Source organism: Balaenoptera acutorostrata, chromosome 15 (assembly GCF_949987535.1).
Source record: "Balaenoptera acutorostrata chromosome 15, mBalAcu1.1, whole genome shotgun sequence".
In the NCBI taxonomy this organism is placed as follows: domain Eukaryota; kingdom Metazoa; phylum Chordata; class Mammalia; order Artiodactyla; family Balaenopteridae; genus Balaenoptera; species Balaenoptera acutorostrata.
The window spans coordinates 56,367,487-56,379,323 of NC_080078.1; the positions used below are offsets into that span (position 1 = coordinate 56,367,487).

Consider the following 11,837-nt stretch of genomic DNA (forward strand, 5'->3'; position numbering starts at 1 on the left):
CTGAATTTAGATTTTTCTCTCAAAATTTATGAATTCATTTCATTTGCATATATAAATGTTTACTATATATCAAGGACTATAGTATATACATATTACACTGGCTATAGCAGATTACAGGGTTAATCCCAACATTAATGGCAAAAGGAAATATACTCCTCCCCCTGCTCTAGCAGAGTTCACTAGTCAGAGAGTAAAGATGGGAGAAGTGTAGGGTAGACTCCAGGTCTACAAAGGAGGGTGAGAGAGCATGGCATGCCAGGAAAATGGCATTACCATGGAAACTGCTGCCCTGCAGATGTACATCTACAGAATTCCCTGTGTTTGTGGCCAATAAGATAAACATTTATCTCTGTGACTTTAAGGTTTTTTCCTAATAAAGACCATGTCAATAAGTAGTTTTCCTTAGATGATCCTACAATACATTTAGTACCTGGTTTCTTATGTCAGGTTAGATTCCTAATACATTTTGACATAATTAAGAAATCATGAATCAAATCTTCATCTTAAGAGAAGATAGAAACTATTTTTTAACCCACTAAATTATGGGTAATATAACTCCATATAGCTTGCAAGAAGATATATATTAACATTTCTAAAAAGAGGTCAAGAGATGGGACTTCCCTGGTGGTCCAGTGGTTAAGACTCCTCGCTCCCAATACAGAGGGCACGGGTTTGATCCCTGGTTGGGGAACTAAGATCCTGAATTCTGCACAACACAGCCAAAAAAAAAAAAAAAGAGGTCAAGAGATAGAGCTACAACCATTCAGGTGTGACAAAACAGGGGATCTTCCTCTTCAATTGGGGTTTGCAGAAAATTAGATGAACAGGTGCACTTATTTGTTTATATACTGGAGAGAAAGCAAGAAATAGATATTGAGAACTAGGGGAGATAACTATGATTTGGGTCTGATGGGTTGATAAGACCATTAGGTGCTTGACAAATCTATTATAGTTAGCAACATATCGCATGGTAAGGATCTAGAATGAAGGCTGCTTGCTGGTCTCTCATATGTTCCTCCTCCCAACATACACACACACACACACAAACACACACACACACACACACACACACACACACACACTGCAGCAGATGCTGCTGGTTTTCTGCCCATTTCCTTAATTTCCCGCATTCTTACCATTTTGGAGCACACTGGCTTGATTTCCAATGGCCAAGATCTGCATTTCTTTGCCGATAGCTCTCTCTGGTCACCAGAGCAAACAGAGCTGTGCAAATGGCAAGTTGGAAATGCTGAGGAATCAAGACCCCCAGGAGCAGCCCTCACCCAAACATGAGGTGTATAAACACCCCAGATTCACAGCTCCCTCAGAGGTATGTATTCTACGTAGGCCCTGAGAGTTTCCCAGCAAGACTGAGCTTAGTTACACACAGTGGAAATTTTCTTGATAGCAAGCTCTTTATGGCTGACTTTCCTTTCCTGTTTTTCTTCTCTACTCTCCACTGCTGTTTCTTGGGATTATCTCCAGATAAATTACTTGCAGTCAAATCTTTGTCTCAGGGTCTGCTTTTTGGGAAAGTTGAATGATGACACATACATTCACAAACATAGAGCAGGATGTTAAATAGAATTTTTCTTATTATGTCTGACTTTTGACTGAAGCCTCAAAGCTAGGCAACATGGGTTTTAAGTACTCACATGTTTCAAAGAGAGAAGCCAGTCACATTTCTACAAGACTTGTTAACAGGGGGCCAAACTGGCACAGTGGGTATCACTCACAAGTCTGTGTAAGGGAACACTACAGATACAAACCTAGAAATGCAAAACTATAAAGGGACTGGTTGGAGAAAGAACTTTTTTGAAGAGAGTTTGTAGGGAGCCCTGTACTGTTTCATGATGCTTCTTCCTATCTCTGGCAAGTTGGGGGCCGCAAGAAACTAACATAAAGTGGAGTTGTCTGCAGGAAGGGAGACTGATATCTCATTTCCTTGCCAGACACTTGCTGAGCTGCAGAAACCCATAGACTCGCTCCAATGCCAATAGAAGAGAGTGGGAAGGAGATCACAGGGCAATTTAATTTGTGTCCCCAAGAGTTTGAAAGTGAAGTGAGCAAGGTGGAGTGGGCAGGAGGTCAGCTGGAGCAGGCTCAATGGCAAGTTAAGGGGAGAGGACAGAAGCTGGAACATCTGCATGTGCAGAGTTTTCCCTGGGCTAAATGGCCTCCACAGAATGCTACTGGTCTCAAGTCACCCCCAAAAGCCCCTGCTTGAAGGAGCAAGGGGATCCCCGAGATGTGCTGATAATGGTAGCTGAGAGGTGTTGTGAGAGGTCAGAGAGCATCACTCTCATCAGGGACTGGAGGAGTGAAGAGGTTCCCATGGAGGACTCTAATGAATCCACAAAGGTCCCCTGTGAAAGGGCCAGCCAGCATCTGGAGGTGTGCCACAATAGAGGGCACTGAAAACCAACAGAGGACCACAGACGACACTGGCCATCTCTGGACCCTCCTCCGTCTCTGTCATCCTCTTCTTCGGTCCAGACCTGAAGGAGCTGAAGGGAGGGGTAGGATAGGAAAGAAAGAAACAAGGAAACAAAAGGAGAGGCAAACCCTTCCCTTTTCCCCATGACTTGTTCCAGGACAGGCAGCAGCTGGGAGTTAGAGGGGCTTTGAATTGGGTGAAAAATAGAAGTTTGGACTATTGTAATAGTCCAGAGTTAATGAAAAGCTATTGTTTCTGCCTGAGATGTTGTTCAAGGGTCAGAAAAGGAGCTTTGACAGAAATGCTTGCAGACAGTTGTAAGAGAAGATTGAAGCTGTTTCCTGAGTGTACCTGCCAAGTTCATCATGTTCAAATGGTTTATGTGTAACATAGGATAGAAAAATGCTTGCACATTGTTTACACATATGAGTACTGTAGTATAAGGGGGAATGCTCCAATAGGACCAGAAATCATGAAGAATCCTCGAGAGATAAAAGCAGATAGGTAGAGAGTGAAGGAGAAAAATCACAGCTCCTAAGATAGGACTAATGCAAAAGATCAGAGGAGGTTTGGAGTTCTGTCAAGTCCAGAAGCAGGGGAGGAATGTGGGTGTGAATGTTGAGGAGTTTGAGTGGGGTCCCTAGTGGAAGCACACAGATGGTGTGGTCCTCCCCTTTTCCAGCACTTGTGCCAAGCAGTGAGTAGCAGAGATGTCAAGACCTGCATCCTGTTCCGTTGGGTTCTTTCCACCTCTTAGGAGCAACCTCTTTCTATCTCTGATGGCTTGATGTCCAGGGGCCTATTTCTCCTCTTTTCCTGAAAAATCCTTCTCTATATGACACTCTTCATAGGGATTTTTGAAGTTTGGTTTCATTCCAAAATATGTATCTCAATTTGTGGAATTTCTAGCAACAAGCCAGAAATAATGGTCATGACTTTGATATCACAGTAACTTCAGGCCAACATATCTGATACTGGAAAGCAGAAGCAGTCCTGTGCTGATTGTTCTGAAGTCTCCCTCGTGTACTCTGTCTGGCCTTTTTCTCTGTGCTCATCCTCAGGAGTCATGAAATGTAAGTTGGTTCCATCTCGTGATTCTGAGAGATCTGGTGGACTTCATAAGCACTCTTTGCTCTGAGAGGAGGCATTCTTTTGGTGGTGCTGAATTTTAAATTATTTATGATGAAGATTAGAGCATACCAACTCCCAGGCAGGCCTCTCCTTCACAAAAATGTATTCTGTAGATGTAAACTCCAGAAAAACTCCATGTAGGCTAATTACAGTTTTATACCTATGAATATTTTATTTCTCAGTAATTCATAATGGTCCTCAAGGAGCCATTACCATTAAGTAAATATGCATAATCAGAAACCTCCCAAGATTGTAATTGCCCATATTTTTGTTCTGGGTAACATGTATATATATAGTGGGCCACTTATCCGTTTTATTAAAGGATTGTTCTCCATCTCTTTCTCCCACTTTCCTAGCTGCTTTCCTTTCTTTTGCATTCACTCACAAAGCTGAGAAAACAGCACCGAATAATTTTATCCTGCTATACAAATTCAGTACTGCCTAAAACTAAATTACCAATGGATGGGCCAGTCTCAACATTTTGTCTTTTAGAAGGCATATTATCCTATTACGTATGAAAATAAATATTGGAAGACTTACTGGATTTGGTCTTTTCCCCCCAGAAGTAAAGTGAAGGCAGACTTCATAGCTAACTAAGGAAAGGAGAAAGAACCTTTGCAGGCATATGACCCAAGGGGCAAAGTGGTACCCGGCTCCTGCAGACTAAAGCAAAAGTCTCAGGGTTCATCAGACCTGAATCTTGGGCCAGTTTCTAGCCTAGAGGTGGAAGAGGAATTAAAGGGGCATCCAAAAGGCCCCACTGAATCTATAGCCCCAGGAGAGGTTGAAGAAAGGCCAGAGCAGCACGAAGGACAGCAGTTGCTTCAAGGGAAATGGTTGAGTCACTGAAAAGTGAACTTGAATTACCCCCACTCCTGAATTCACCCAAAACGCCATGAAATGGATAGACAATATTTCTTCAAAGCTAGAGCAATGGTTTGTTTGCATAATAAGTAAGTGTTTTATTGTGATACACTGAACACTGTTTTGACAGTGGGAATGTAGAGCAAGAAAGAAAACAAGAAGAGTATATAAGAGACAGAGTGTCATACACACAAGTTCCTACCCCCTGCTTTAAGTAAACCCACACACGGGTGTTCTTGGATGCTGCTACCTCTTGTTTTGAGGTAAAAGGGCACAAAGAGGGACTTCCCTGGTGGTCTAGTGGTTAAGACTCCGTGCTCCTAATGCAGGGGGCCTGGGTTCGATCCCTGGTCAGGGAACTAGATCCCGCATGCTGCAACTTAGAGCCCGCATGCCACAGCTAAAGATCCTGCATGTGGCAACGAAGATCCCACATACCACAACTAAGACCCAGCTCAGCCAAATAAATAAATAAATAAATTTTAAAAAGGCACAAAGAGGCAACGAAAGCCTCAGAGAAGGCATTGAAATGACAAGTCAGTCAATGGCCCCCAAGCCTCTCGTTTCCATACTCTCTTTTCCATTTCTCCCGGGCCCTCTAGACGAAAGGGAGACACCAAGAGAACTTTGGGAGGTGAGGAAGAAGTAACTTGGGGACCACACTCTGTCTCCTTGTCATTCTGCTCTAGAGTAAGCATCCAGATGACCCAGCTTCCATCATCTTCCTGTCTCAGTACCTGATAACATCCCACCATACCAGTTCTAAAAGTGAAGTGGTAATCTGTACAAAATGTGCTATTACAAAGCGCTAATGAATGCTGGGAGGCTCCAAACCAAGCCAACATTACTCCTGGAGGCATTTCAGAGCAACCTGTCCCTAGAGCAACCTCTCTCCAAGGGGAGAGAATCCATGAGTACAATGTCACACACAGCGAGAGGTTCCCCAGGGACCCACTTCAGTTAAGGACCTTCTCAGGATCTCTCAGCTCATACCTGTGGGTTATGGCCCACTTGGTGGGCCAGCTCTGCTCTTGCTCCACACGGAAACAATAACTCCCATAATTATATTCTTGGGGTGAAGGTGGGGCTGCTGAAGTGGACATTTCTGTGAACACTGCAAAGTGCGTGGTGGGAAGCCCTTCCAGAACTCCTAGGAGGAGGGTGCAGGCCTTTTTAAATCTCTGTCCCCTGACAGCATTTGATCTAACTTCAGTGGGTCAAGGAGGTATTTGTCTCGGGGTGTCACTTGACTGCCTCTGCTGACCTCAACTGTCCACAACGAATACACTTTACCCTGTGCCTATGGGCTCAGCCTTGCCCGAATCTTAGGACCCCTCTTAGCCTCTGTTAGGAGAGATTCACAGAGTTCAGCATCAGGCCACGTTTCTATGTGGTCGGGCTCAATCTGGAGTCTGACTTCTTGTGACTAGTCTTATTTCTGATTCGTCTCTGTCCTCAGCCACCTCTACTGTAGCCCAAAATTATATAATGTATGATTAAGAGTTTGGGGCCTCACTCCTGTAAATGGTGTCTCCATATTTTCAGGTGCTCTGCCACAAGCCTTGGGGTCATCCTCAACTCCTCTATTCTCTCACACCAATAGCTGATCTTTTAGAAAATCCTGAAGACTCTTAATTGAAAATAAGTACAGAATCTAACTGCTGGTTTCCACCTCTAACTACTACTACCACTACTACAAGTCACCACCATCCCTCAGCTAGCTAAATGAATGGCCTCCTCACTGCTCTCCCTGCCTCCACTCTGGTCTCTTTATAGTCCATCCTCCATATAGCAGCCAGACAGAGACTGAAATATTTAGTCATGTCACTGCTCTGTTCAAAATGCTCCAATGGCTCCCATTTCACTCACAACCAGCCTTTCATGATTTCGCTTCCTTTACCCCTCTCACTTCTCCTCTCATGCACCCTGCTCCAGCCACACAGGCCTCTGTGCTCTTCCTAAAACATGCCAAGCATCCTTCTGCCTCAGATCCTTGGCACTTTCTGTGGCTTCATTGCCACCTTTTCAGTGAGGCCTTCCCAGACCTCCCCTCTCCCACTTTGCCAGCTCTCCTTATCCTTTCTCCAGATTTATTGTTCTCCAAAGTACTTATTACCACTAGTAAAACAGCACATTTATTTTACTTATTTGTTTGCTGCCTACCTCTCCCACTAGATTGCAAGCTCCGTGAGGGCAGGGGTTTTTGCCCTTTTCATTCTGTACTCTATTCCTGGCACCTAGAACAGGGCCTGGTACATTGTGGCTGCTCAGTGCATGTTGCTGAGTGAATGACTGATGAGCAACCAAATGTGGGAATCATTATTAGGGAGGACATTCAACCAGTAGGAGGGTGGGTGGTTTACTTTTGAGAACATTAAAACTATGACATTGTGTAGCATTTGCTGGGTTAAATTCAAATGTTAGATTATTTTTAAAAACTATTCAATTATGTTCACTGGCATTTACAATGTTTGGGTATTTTCCATAGGCTACAGTTTTTTGTAAATACTACTAAGCTGTGTGTTTCTTATATATTGAAATATTTTAAGAAATCCATAATAATGAGTAAAGAATTGCTAATTTTTCACTTTCAATTTCTAAAAATTAATATTTTTTGAAAATTTAGAAACACTACAATGAGTGAGGATACAAAAAGTTTACTGAGAATCTGTTTTGAAACTTTACCCAGGGTCAGTCTTGTTCCTGGAGGACAAATAACAGTTTCCAAGAGGCGTGGGTTTCTACAGGAAGCATAGATATTTAGTAAATGTCATAGGCTAAAGAAGCCACAGAAAGTTGCTTTTGCTTGTTTTGTCTCCCATGTTCTCAATTTCATTTAAAACATAATTTTACTTTTGCCTTGGCTGACAAGTCAGCTCATATGCCCATGGGGGCTTAAAAGAATGTGGCAACCTGAGTTGCCATTTGGTTGTAGGATAAGCAGTTTCTTAACTACTCTGAGGCCCAAGCGCTCAGGGTGAACTCGCAAGATCTGTGGCTTCCCACGTGCCAACTGTATGTTTTCCAGCCCAGATGAGTTTAGGTGGAGCAAGGTGTGATCCAACCATATCAAGTTCTCAAAGGGCAGTGACTGCTCTCTTGAGAGTAAATTATTCTTTATCACAATAGTAGAGACAATTGTGTCTGCAGCAGATGCCCTCTGGTCCTGGGGGCTGGCAAGCAAAGAGAGGGTGTGAATGAAAATCATCAAGCACATGCTTAACTTCTCACCTCAATCCAAGTGAAAATGGGAGTCTCTTTGGCTTCTTCTAACAGGAACCAAAGTTGTCCTTTGAAGCCAGGACAAAGCCAGCAAAGAGTTCACAACTCTTACACTTTAGCAAGTGTCATCGACAATGGTCATGTTCTGTTCCGCTCACATTTTAGTATGTGGCTAGAGGAGGGAAGAATTAAAATTAAATTTTAATTTTAGATTAAATGGACCACTCATTCTGATGTAACATTTTTGTATGTGGCCTGTGATATTGTGATTTATAATAAGAAATATACATTTAGTCTCTGTCCCTGTTTCTGGCAAAGAGCTCCTAAAACCCTTGGAATTTCCTAAGAGTGATAAAGTTGCCTTGATATTCAGAACAAACCTCTTTTGACTGAGTTTATGTTAAGAAGGTGACTTTTGAAAGCACCTAAGGATGGGAGCTGGTTGCTGGGGGAACCAACCACATGATTGGAGAGCTGGAACTTTCAGTCTCATCCCCTGACCTCTGGGGAAGGGAGAGGGGCTGGAAGTTGAATTCATTAATCAATCATGACTATGTAATGAAGCCTCCATAAAAATCCCAAAGGATGGGGTTTGGAGAGCTTCCTTGTTGGTGAACCAAAGTGCTTGCATGTGCCATCATGCTGGGCCCCACACTCCATGAGAACAGAAGCCCCTTTGTCTGAGACTTTGCCTTGTGCATGTTTTCATCTGGCAGTTGATTCATGTCCTTTAATATCCTTTGTAAAAAAACAGAGATCTAGTGACTAAACTGGTTTCCTGAGTTTTGTTAGCCACTCTAGCAAACTAATTAAATCCAAGGAGGGGGTCATGGGAACCCTTCATTTACAGTCAGTCAGTCTTGGACTTGTGATTGGCACCTGAAGTGGAGGGCAGTCTTGTGGAACTGAACCCTCAACCAATGACATCTGATGCTATCTCTGGGTTGACAGTGTCAGAATTGAGTTGACTTGTAAGACTCCCAGTTGCTGTCTTATAGTTGCTTGGTGGTGTAGGGAAACCCCAAACTGCCCCCCAACACACATTTGAATTGGTTCATCAGAATCTTCATGGTCAGAGGAAGGGAGAATTAAGATTAAATTTTAATTTTAGATTAAATGGATCACTCATTCCAATGTAACAAACATGCTCTGAGCTGCTAATTAGATACACAGGTAGATGTAGATGTCAAAGATGTAGGTTACATAGATGCAGGTGCTGATATAGATGATGTGGTTTATGTAGGTATTGTAGATGTTGCTGTCAATCACATAGATGTAAATGCACATGTAAATGCTGTAGATATAAAGACAGATGTAGACAGAGTAGATTTCAATATAGGTGCAGATGTGCATGGCATAGCTGTAAACATGGATGTAGATTAAATTTTTTCAATCTCAGCACTATTGATATTTTGGGCTGGATATTTCTTTGCTGTCAGGGGCTGTTCTGTGTATTGTCCTAGTTGCTGGGGGCACTCTCTCCCCCACTCACAAGTTGTGACAATCAAAAATGTTTCTGGATGTTGCTAAATGCCTCTTGGGTGCAAAGTTGCCTGGGTTGAGAACCAGTGATGTAGCCAATGTAGATACTGATGTAGATTTAAGCATCAGTGTAGATGATGCATATGATGAACATGAAAATGTAGCTGTAGATGATATAGATGTAAACATAGATGTAGGTAAAGTGTATGTAAATATGGATGTAGATGATGATGTAAGAGTAGATATGAATGATATAGCTCTAAACATAGATGTAGATGATGTGTTTGATATAGATAGATGGCATAAATATCAATTTTATGATCTGGGCAGGAAAATGTAGGTGTTAATGATGCAGATGACACAGATTAAGTATAGGTGATGAGATAGATATCTAGACAGATAAATATAGAAGTAAGTTTCCCAACTTGAATTTAAGTTCTTTGAAGGTGGTATATATTCATATCTCCAAGAGTAATTTGGAGGTGTTCATTAATGATCTGTTGATTGTTTAATTAGTTCTACCACTTAGGAGCCAATAAAGGTCTCTTTAGGATTTCAAGTATGCTTTCTATTAAGAACAGATTATCTTTAAGAAAGTTTGTGGTAATTTAAAACCCCAAGTTATAAACAAATGTATGTGGGTAGACATTTAATACACTTAAAAAATATCCTTCATATATTTTCCCAACATTTTATTATGAAAAATTTCAAACATGCAGAAAACTTGATAAAAAATTTTATTTATTTATTTATTTATTTTTGGTTTCACTGGGTCTTCATTGCTGCGTGAGGGCTTTCTCTAGTTGTGGCGAGTGGGGGCTACACTTCGCTGCGGTGCGTGGGCTTCTCATTTGTGGTGGCTTCTCTTGTTGCGGAGCATGGGCTCTAGGCGTGCAGGCTTCAGTGGTTGCAGCATGCGGGCTCAGTAGTTGCGGCACGTGGATCCTAGAGCACACGGGCTTCAATAGTTGCGGTGCTCAGTAGTTGTGGCACACAGGCTTAGTTGCTCCACAGCATGTGGGACCTTCCCGGACCAGAGATCGAACCTGTGTCCCCTGCATTGGCAGGCGGATTCTTAACCACTGCACCACCAGGGAAGTCCCTTGATAAAAATTTACAAATAAGAGCTGTATACCCACCAGCTTTTACCATTAACATTTACTATCCTTACTTATCTCATGTCTATCCATCTAGCCACCATCTATCCATCCATCACCTCATCTTACTTGTTGATGAATTTCAAAGCAAGTCCTACTTATGTTTTTAATTGATTTCTTAGAAGACTAAATTCCTGAAAAACTACTTACTTCATATATTTAAATACTATCATTTTACTTGTGATAGTCATAGGTCACTTGGGGTGTTCTGCAGAATAAATCTTTGTAGTGAGGTCACCATGACATTTATTAAAAATTTGAAGCTGAAATTCAAGCAAGGATAAGCCCAGAGCTTATTAAGGAGAGACACTGAGAACAGGGAGGCTGTGGCATTTCCCCACCTCTTTTGGGAGAGTTTTCAGACCAAGGGTAAGCAACTTCCTGTCAAGAATGGTTTAGTGTAGTGTTGCCTGAAGGCAGAGAAACTTCCCAGGTGATCTATTAAGGTCCTTTTCGTTAGAGCCAACTGACTCTGAGATCTCCCAGTCTTTAATAAAGGTTGATAATCAGGGTGGAAGAAGAAAAAAAAAAATGATGAAAACCAGAAAGACATCAGACTCAGGCTATCCCTTCATTAATATAAGATTATACATCAAGCCTCAGATGGCCTTTCAACTCACTCAGTGAATCTTGGTAGGATGTTCATACACCAGACAACAATTGAGTAAATGTTTCTGCTCTCACCGAGGTCCCAGCCTTTCTTCCCAGACATCGCCAAGTTGCCAACTCACAGCTGGCTGGCCCACAGTTTACACTGATGCTATCCATAGTCCTAAAGGAATCTGACCTTTTCCTTTGGAGATGAGAAATACTATATCCCCTCAAGATCACATACCCCAAACTTATCATGTTTAGCAAATAGTAAATCTCTCCAAAACATCAAAGCTGACAGGGACCTGTCTAAAGTGCATTGGCTGTGGACTGTGGCATTTCCAAATATCTAAGATGTTACTGAATGGATGGAGGTTGGAGTCAGTCAGTCAGTGAGATTTATTCAGTTATTCCAGGGCTGTGGTCAGGGTCTGAGCTGCTAGCATGTTACCAGACAGGGAGGAAAGAGGACTAAACCACAGAGTGACCCTGTAACATGGGTGGAGAGCTACCGAACAATGAGTAGTGAAGTAAGCAATCTGTATCAATTGGAAATTTGGTTTGGGGGAGGCAGAGGATGTGCATCTCCCAGTTGATTCTGGGAAGATTTACTCTGGGATCTGAACGGATGGGGAGCAGAAAGTTTGTCCACTAGTTTGGAGGATGAGAGAACACAGTGTAGCAGATGCTGAGGATACCCTGCCCGTATCACCCTGGGCCTTGACATTTTGTGCACAGCAGCCTGACTTCCAACTGCCAGAGGGCTTTGTCTGGTGGTTTGGGTTTGCTCTGCCTAGCACACAGCAGGCCAGAAGTGCTGGAGAGTTAGTGCCTTCCCAGCTGCAGCCTTCGACCAAACACTGTGGAATTGGTGTTTTTATACCCCAGCTCCATAACTCCTTGTTCAGGATAACTGAGGCTTACATTCTGCACTGCCCCCCCAGAGTTCCCCA

General features: G+C 42.6%; 1 non-coding gene across 1 annotated transcript; it reads left to right on the forward strand.

Annotated features, from left to right (window-relative positions):
- The first annotated feature begins 4,718 nt into the window (after nucleotides 1–4,718).
- TRNAR-CCU (transfer RNA arginine (anticodon CCU)) lies at nucleotides 4,719–4,791 on the forward strand. Its single transcript has one exon. It is a non-coding gene; the product is annotated as a tRNA-Arg (tRNA).
- Nucleotides 4,792–11,837: the final 7,046 nt, after the last annotated feature.